This window comes from Narcine bancroftii, chromosome 9 (genome assembly GCF_036971445.1).
Source record: "Narcine bancroftii isolate sNarBan1 chromosome 9, sNarBan1.hap1, whole genome shotgun sequence".
NCBI lineage: Eukaryota > Metazoa > Chordata > Chondrichthyes > Torpediniformes > Narcinidae > Narcine > Narcine bancroftii.
The window spans coordinates 9,176,844-9,185,433 of record NC_091477.1 but is presented as its reverse complement, the minus strand read 5'-3'; the positions used below and the strand labels follow the sequence as shown (position 1 = coordinate 9,185,433).

At 41.4% G+C, this 8,590-nt stretch overlaps 1 long non-coding RNA gene across 1 annotated transcript in view; it reads right to left on the bottom strand.

Moving 5' to 3' along the window:
• Positions 1-509: 509 nt before the first annotated feature.
• The window catches only part of LOC138743168 (uncharacterized), a 33,408-nt gene continuing 25,327 nt past the window's right edge, over positions 510-8,590 (bottom strand). Inside the window, exon 2 of the long non-coding RNA XR_011344685.1 lies at positions 510-6,212. This is a non-coding gene — a long non-coding RNA (uncharacterized lncRNA). The remainder of the gene's footprint in view (positions 6,213-8,590) is intronic.

Genomic DNA, 8,590 nt, shown 5'->3' with positions numbered 1-8,590 from the left:
TTTTCCCTCTGTTCTCCTTTACTGCATTTTTGCATTCACAGACCAAACCTGCCTCCCCCTAACAATTCTCACCTTTCCTTTCTCCTGATCATAGGCATCTTTTGTCTGTTAGTTTGCACTCCTACCCTGGCTATTTCTTTCTTTAATTCAGGAGACTACCTATTTTTTCCTCAAACCTTGAAGAAGGGCTCAAGCCCAAAATGTCGGTGATATATCTTTACTTCCTATGGATGGTTCAAGACCTGTTGAGTTCTTCCAGCACTTTTGTGTTATTATAACTATTCCAAGGCATTGCGTCTAGTGCAAATTACAGGAAGAACCTGTGAGCACTCAGAGAAGTGCTGAACCTTCCCAGAGACTCTAAATGCTCAGTATCAAATCAAAATTTGTCCCAAGGGTCACTTTTTCCAGGCACCCAGATGTGATTTTCCATGAAATTGTGTTTGACTGAGCTATTCCCAAGTCATGTAATTTTTATATCCTGACACTTTTCAGTGCATGAAGCAATCTCAATGTAAAAGATGCTTTAATAACTTGTAGCAATCTCTTAATGGGATCATAACAGGACATTACATTTGTTATAGCAATGAAGATTTGAAAACAATAAAACAAACAAGCAAAATAACATTTTATTTTTCAACAGCTATCAAGGCATCTGCTTCTAACACTTTTCAACATATCTGAACTTTTACCTGCAGAACAGAGATGGGAAAATGACAAATCAAAGCAAATATTAACTCTGCATTGGTTATCAGATGGAAGTCAATTGTTCTTAATCTGGCCATTAGATGTCAACCACATCAATCAAGCTGGCATCTAGTTAAGTGTTTGTCAAGAACAAAAGGTTCATGGTGTCCTCGTATTCTATCAACTTCTGGTATTTGATGTGTGTAGATTAGCATATTTTTTTGACTATTGGATGCTAGTCCTATTAATACCCAAACATGCTTTCAATTCACTTTTGTTTTCACATTTCACTGTGGATTAAGAATATTCTTTAGGCTTTTTAAGTCATCAAATATCTAGTGCACCCGCTTATTGTTGCATTGTGACAAAAGCGTCTGCCCTGTTGACCTGGAGGAACGATTCTGATGCAGTGTTCCTTTCTTGTTCAAGACCAGAACCAGAATCAGAATTTATTATCATGAACATGTCACAAAATTTGTTGTTTTGTGGGAGCGTCACAGGGCAAACATTTATATAAACCGCCTTACAAAATAAATTTTAGAAAATAGTGGAAGAAAAGTCAAAGTGAAGCAGTGTCTGTGGTTCATTGTCATTCAGGAATCCGATGGCAGAGGGGAAGAAGCTGTCCTTGTGCTGCTCAGTGCTTGTCTTCAGACTCCTGTACATTTTTCCTGATGGTAGCAGAGTGAAGAGGGCATGGCCTGGGTGGTGGGGTTCCTTGAGGATTGAGGCTGCCTTCTTCAGACACTGTCTCTTGTGGATATCCTCGGTGGAATGGTGCCCAGTTAATAACCCTCTGGAATTGTTTTTCTTGTCCTGAGTGTTGGGACCACCACACCAGACAGTGATGCAACCAGCCAGAATACTCTCCAAGGTATGCCTTTAGAAGTTTTTCAGAGTCTTTGGCATCATACTGAATCTCCTTAAACTCTTCACAAAGTGTGGCTGCTGGTCAACCTTCTTCTTGATGTCATCAACATGGAGGCTCCAGGACAGATCCTGGGCTATGTTTACAAACAGGAATTTGAAGTTCTTGATCCTCCCCACAGCTCATCCCTCGATGGGGACTAGTTTGATTTCTCCTGACTTCCTCCTGAAGTCCACAATCATGTTTTTGGTTTTGTTAACGTTGATTGCAAGATCCTTTGGGCACCAGAGAGATGAGCTAGCTCTGTGATGTCCTCTTAGGTTTGTCGGTGATTGACATCTGTCCGTGAATTATATAGATGCATCCTCGCTCAGATCACTCACAAACTCCAGCTGCCATCTTCTTCCAAACCCACAATATCTGCTGCTCAAAAGGACAGACAAAGCAAGCAGGCAAGTAGGCACACTTCTCCCCCATGTTTTCAAATGGAAGAAAGAAACATAGAAAACACAACAGGAATAGGTTGTTGGACCCTTTGGGTTTTCTCGTGGTTGATCACCACTCGAGTACCAGGTTTCCATTTTCACCCCATATCGCTTTAACATTAGAAGTGCCACGTGGGAACAGGTCTTTCGATCTAACTTGCCCACGCAGACCAGGATCTCTCACCTGCCTATTTTTGACCCATATCCTTGAAACATATCCTATCAATTAAAAAAAAAGTTACAATGGTTTCTGCCTCGATCACATCCTCAGAGCCCATTCCACACACTAGTCATCCATTGTTGAAAAACATTACCCCTTTGGTTTCTGTTAAATTTCTTCCCCTCACCTTGACCCTATATCCTCTGGTTATTGATTCTGCACAGCTTGAAATCATAAATTTAAATTTAAATTTTGACTTATGGATATATATCACAGTAACAGTCACCCAATCACACCCAATTGATCTACAGCTCCCAGTACGTTTTGGAGGGTGGGAGGAAACCAGAGGCCCTGGGGAAAAGCCACACAGACTCAGGGAGAACATGCAAACTCTGCACGGACAGCGAGGGATTCAAAATCCTGTCCTGATCGATAGCGTTGTAACAGCGTTGTGCTAACCACTACACTAACCGAGTCGCCCATCATCGTTATTTAAAAAAAAACAATACTCCCTGTTATTTCAGATTCAACTTTATTGTTTGAGAACATTCCATGATATCACATATAGCCATTTTAAGGAGACAGCACAGGAGCAAACAGCTCTCTGAAGAAGAAATACTGTGCTGGATTGGTCTCATACACGGTTATAGACAATCTGCCTGATTTCCTCCTGTTAATTATAGAGGAATGAGAAGACCACTCCATGACAAAAAAGAATGAAGGTCACTTTTATTGGACTGACCCGTGGAAATACTGAGCTTGGATGATGACTAGAGTAAGAGTCACTTGAGTTCAGCTGACCCACGAAAAGAGGTCTGGAAGCTTTGCAAGCATCCCTTGCTAGATGCCACCTATGGCAAAGTAGAGCAGAGTTTTGATTGGCCCTTGTCTGAAAAGGACATTTCACTGAAGGGTTTTGTGAGATAATCAACATTCTGTCATCCTCGGTCTCTTTCACCCACTTCATGAACGGCTAATTCCATCTAAACCCTACGTGTCTCATCCATCTAATGCCTACGTGTCACATCAACGTCAAGCCTATGTGTCATCAATGAATATCTGAAACAGAACTTTGATTTGCCTTTTGAGAATTGGGCCTTGAGCTGTAGTGGCTCACACACCCACCCACACACACACCAGAATATTTACGCATAGTTGGGAGTTAAGTTAGATATGTGTAGATAAGTTTAATTAAGTTGAGAAAAGTGTAAATAAATTAGATGAGATGGTGTTATATCATTGTTAATTAATAATTAAAAATATTATTTAAAATATAACACTGTCTGGGTTGAATTCTATTGCTAAGTAACACCCATCCACAAAGATGTCAGGACTTGTGATCAGGCTGAAGATTCCCTACATCCCTTTCTTCAGCTCATCCCAACCCATTAAATTCGTTCAATGTCACTTGCGTTCTTTTATGGGGCATGGAATGAAGCATCAGTCACTCAAAAGGCAAGTGGAACATATGCAGCGCACACTGACACTAAATAGGGATGTCAAGTGACACCAGAATGATTGTAAATATGTCCAGAAGAAAGTAACAGCGTGTGATCACAGAACCTCATGGAAGAATTGAACAATGAGTCTCTCTGACATCTCTCCGCCTGCGTGATAATCTTTTTTTTTTGGCTTTTTTGTGGTAACAGAAGAATGCACAATGCATAATTTCAGTTACGTCTTAAATTGAACAGTGAAGGTAAAAATAATCTACCTCCCAAATGTTCTCGATAGGTGCCTTGGAGTTTTTTGCTAGAGCGGTTGATTTATTTTCCACACTTTCTTCTATGTCATGCTATTTTCTTCCACAGACTACAACTGTGAATATTTGCCAATAATATCCTTTTATATTCATGCTTTCTTTTACTCTCTTGGTATGTTGTGGTAGTTTGATGTACACTATTGTAGCCAGTGTATTTTGCATGCACTGGTTGCAGGAAGTAAGAATTTTAGTATATCTGCACCTTATTTTTTTAATTAAAAAAAATAGCATTGTGGTAGATCCTTTCGGCTTATGAGCCCATGGTGCCCAAATACACCAATTAACTGTCAACCCCTGAACATTTTTGAAGGGTGGGAAGAAACCGGAGCACCTTGAGGAAACCTACGCAGACGCAGGGGGAATGTGCAAACTCCTTACAGACAGTGCGGTGTTTGAATCCGGGTCACTGGCTCAGTAACAGCGTTGCTCTAGCCACTACACTAACCATGCCACTGTTTTAATTATACATCTGAAAATAAGCACTCCTCCATTACAAAGCGATGCTTTTCTCTGTTGGCCATTTTATACCAGTGTGCAGATTTCCAACAGCTTATCCTGCGCTCTATTTCTTTTTGTCTTGCTACCTACCCAAACTTACAGGGCAAAGGTGAAAGATTGAAAGAACTCTTTGTGTGTTACTGTGCTGCATTAGGCTGCTGACTAGTCCATCATTTATTATTTCGTTGGGTTCCTGCCAAATGTATGATGTCCACCACTCATAACTACAAGCACATTGGAACACTACCCTCCTAAGTTACCTCCAACTCTGCTCAGCGCACTGTCGCATCCACTTCCTCAAAGCCTGATGAATCTCACCATATCACTTGCGTCCCTCAATGACTTCCAGCGAAAGTATCCAGTTAGGAGGCATCATGCTGTGGTACAGGGAATACTCCGCCCAAGATTACAAGAAATGGCAGAGGACAGAGAACGCAGCTCGGGCCATCACAGAAATACTCCTCCCCTCCATCAGCTCGGTTTCTACTTCCTGCACCCTTGGGGAATAAAGCCAACATGTTAACAGACATATCCCACTCCAGTCACACCCCTTTCACCCTTCTCCAATCAGGAAGATAATTCATGAGTGTGAGGTCATGTACTACCAGATTCGAGGACACCTCCTTTCCCACTATGATCGGGCTCCTGAATGATCCTAACACTAATAATCTTACCAATTAAATAATCAACTTTGTTCTGTATTATCTGATCTCTCATTCTAACTCTGCAGCTCTGTACTGTCCTTAACTTGTACTTGCAATATTATCTTGTTTCCATCAATCTGGGGATGTCTTGCTATACACACCAAACAGATGTGTAGATAATCACCTTCTACAACCTAGGAGAGAAATTTGAAGAGATTTGGTATGTCACCAAACCTTTTGCAAATTTCTACAGGTGGAGAGCATTCTGACGTTGCATACGGAGGTGCCAATGAAGACAGAAGAGCCTACAGAATGTTGTGAACAGCCAGCACCAACATGGGCATCAGTCTTCAATCCATTAAGAGCATCGACAAGAGGCATTGTTTCAAGAAAGTAGCCTCTATCCTCAAGGACTCTCCACACCCAGGCCATTCCCTCTTCCCACTGATACCATCAGGAGGCTGACGGTGAATATCCAATGTTACAAAAACAGTTTTTTCCCCTCCTGCATCGGATTTATGAATAGACAATGAACCACAGACACTCCTTCACTTTTTTTTCTTCTTGCACTAATTTATTTATCTTTTGTGACTGTTGTATTTTCAGAAATATAATTTATAGAAATTCTTGCCTGTAATACACGATACTTTTGCTGTATAACAAAAAAAATCTTGACACATATTCATGACAATGAACCTGATTCTGATTCTGAAGTACACTTCATTGTCAGAGACATTGTACAATTTTTTTTTATTTCCAGAAGCCGAACGACTACTTTGCAAACAAAGGCAACTGTAATTCTGCCAGTATTAGGAGGATAGAGCAGATATGTTTTGTGGTATCAATAAATTTCTTTCAGCACTTGGTAAAAATCTATACCCTTGGAGGAGACTTCTTAAGCTTGCTGAACCAGAGTTGTAAAGTGGATCTGGTTGTGGTGCCTTAGCTCACTCGAATATCTTCCTCCTGGTAATATATCCCATTGATCAAGACTTGTATATTCCTTTGATTGATTGGAGGAGTTGCCACCCTTTCCATTTCTCTCCTCCATGGCATCCAAAGTGTGGGTTGGGACGAGGTAGTTCCAGTTAGAGTTATTGTCATTGTCCTGTGTTGAGCAACAAAATGTCAAGCGTTAGATTGATTTAGACATACAGCACGGTAACGGGCCATTTTGGCCCACGAGTCCTTGCTGCCTAATTTACACCCAATGAACCTACGCCCCCAGTACAATTCGAATGGAGGGACGAAACCAAAGACCCCGGGAAAACCCACTCAGATATGTGGAGAAGGTACAAACTCTTTACAGACAGTGGGGATTTGAACCCCAGTCCTGATCACAGTCACTATAAAGGCATTGTTCTAACCCTTAGACCAACTGTGCCTACCTGAAGCTAAAGTCCATGAAGTTCCTTTCAGAATCAAACAGATCCCATTGTAGCACGTGGCTCTGGCTGTAAACCTCTCTAATGCCTATTCAAGCTTGATTGGGGAGGGTGGTGGTAGGACTTGATTGAACATTAGTGTCTGACACCACCATGTTTGGCTCATCACCTGAGCCTCATCCAATTTCTAGGCAATGCAGTTGAAGCTAGAATCATTTATTTCCTACAAAAATAGAAGATGCTAGAATTACTGATCAGATCAGGCAGCATCAATGGGGAAAGAAACCGAGTTAACATTTCAGGTGAAGGACCTTAATTAGCCTCCAACATAAGTTGCAGATACTGTGACAAATGCAATATACAAAGGCGTTGGAGATGCTGGTTGATCTGCTGTGTGTCTCCAGCACTTCTGTGCTTTGCAGCCTCCAATATACTCTGTCCATCATTCAAATCACAAGTTGTCCTTTTATGAATACATTTTTTGAAGGTCAAGGTTATTATCACATATACCAAGATGTAGTGAGAATATTTGTTTTTGGAGGAGTTCAGTCTGTCAGTCTATTGGAATTACCAAGAAGGTTCAGTTGGCAGAGAGGAAAGGCAACATAATTGTATTAATGTGAGGTTCTGCAATATCAGGAAAGGAAAGGTACCTGAATGTAATAAATACAGAAAAATGCTAGGAGACAATGATATATAACCAATGTTTCAGGCCTAAGTCCTTCATCAAAGTATGAGTTAAAAGCAGGCAGTTACTTGAATTAAAAAGGTGGGATGCAGAGAGAAGAAGGGGCAGGAGGAGGAGGAGCACAGGCCAATAGCCAAGGGGCCATAGCTGGACATGGATTGGAGGCCATGGGAGAAAAACAAAGAATTGATAAGGGCAGAAAGGAGAAAAGGAGACAAGGGCTATAAAGAGAGAGAGAGAGAGAGAGAGAGAGAGAGAGAGAGAGAGAGAGAGAGAGAGAGACTGTGGTTGGGAAGCTGGAGGGAGACATTCAGAGAGGGAATGAAAGAGACAGGGTAGCGGGGGTCTGACAGAAACTGGAGAAATTGACATTAATGCCATCTGGCTGGTTGGTGCTCAGATTGGTGGTTCATAGGTTCCCTTCCCCCCGCCCCCCCACTTGTGATTCTTCTTCCCCACAGGTTGGCTGGGGTGGGATGAATTTTATGTTGATTGTATTTTCAAGGCAACAGGAAGCAATGGACTCAATAAAGGGTCTGTGTGATGGTCTGAGCTGTGTTCACAACACTTATTGCCAGTTGTTGCAAGAGACTGGCATGTTGAACATAGTGTTTAAACCCAGTAGCTCAACACTGAAGTTCTGAGGACCATAAATCTTTCAGCAATAACTCCATTACCAGGAGAGATCTCTGAGATTGAAAGAACACGAGGGAAACAGAAGAATCCAATTGTGAGGAGTTTTGGGCAGAGTATTCAGGAAGATGGAGAAGAATTTATTTTATTCTCCTTAGTTGCAATGACTTGAATGTTGATGCAATTCAGATGGGGTTTTCATAGAAATGTTAATTTTATTTAGCAGTGCTAAGTGTTTCATTATATTAATGGTTTTATTTTAATTAATTTCCAGTGAGTTTCCACATTAATAGTTTGGAATTACAACTCAGCACCAATGGAGGAACTGGCATGGGACAAATGATTAAACGTAAGAATGAGAAAGAGAATGGGAAGTGAGGAACTTTGGGGGAAGTGGTGCGATAAATAGAGCTCCATCCTTTTGTTCAGGATGCCAATGTAAATCAATATTAGCAACAGATTACTACAAGCAAGTCTGAGTTTTATTCTTCAGCTCTGCTTGTGCCTGCCTCAAGAGGTTGTGTCCGCACGACTACTTTCTGCTTCTTAACCGGGTTACCAATGTGCAAGGTTGCATGTAGCTTGACAGCTGATTGGTTGACCATGAAAAGACTTGCTTTTGTACAGTTGGGGTAGGGTGGATGCCGGTGGCATGTCGGAAAATTTCAATTCCAAGCCCGACCATATCAGGAACAGGAGCAGCCTGTTGGCTGATTTGGCCATGGAATTAAGTCCACCTTATCTGCCTTTGTCTCCATGACATTCAAATCCCTGACTATG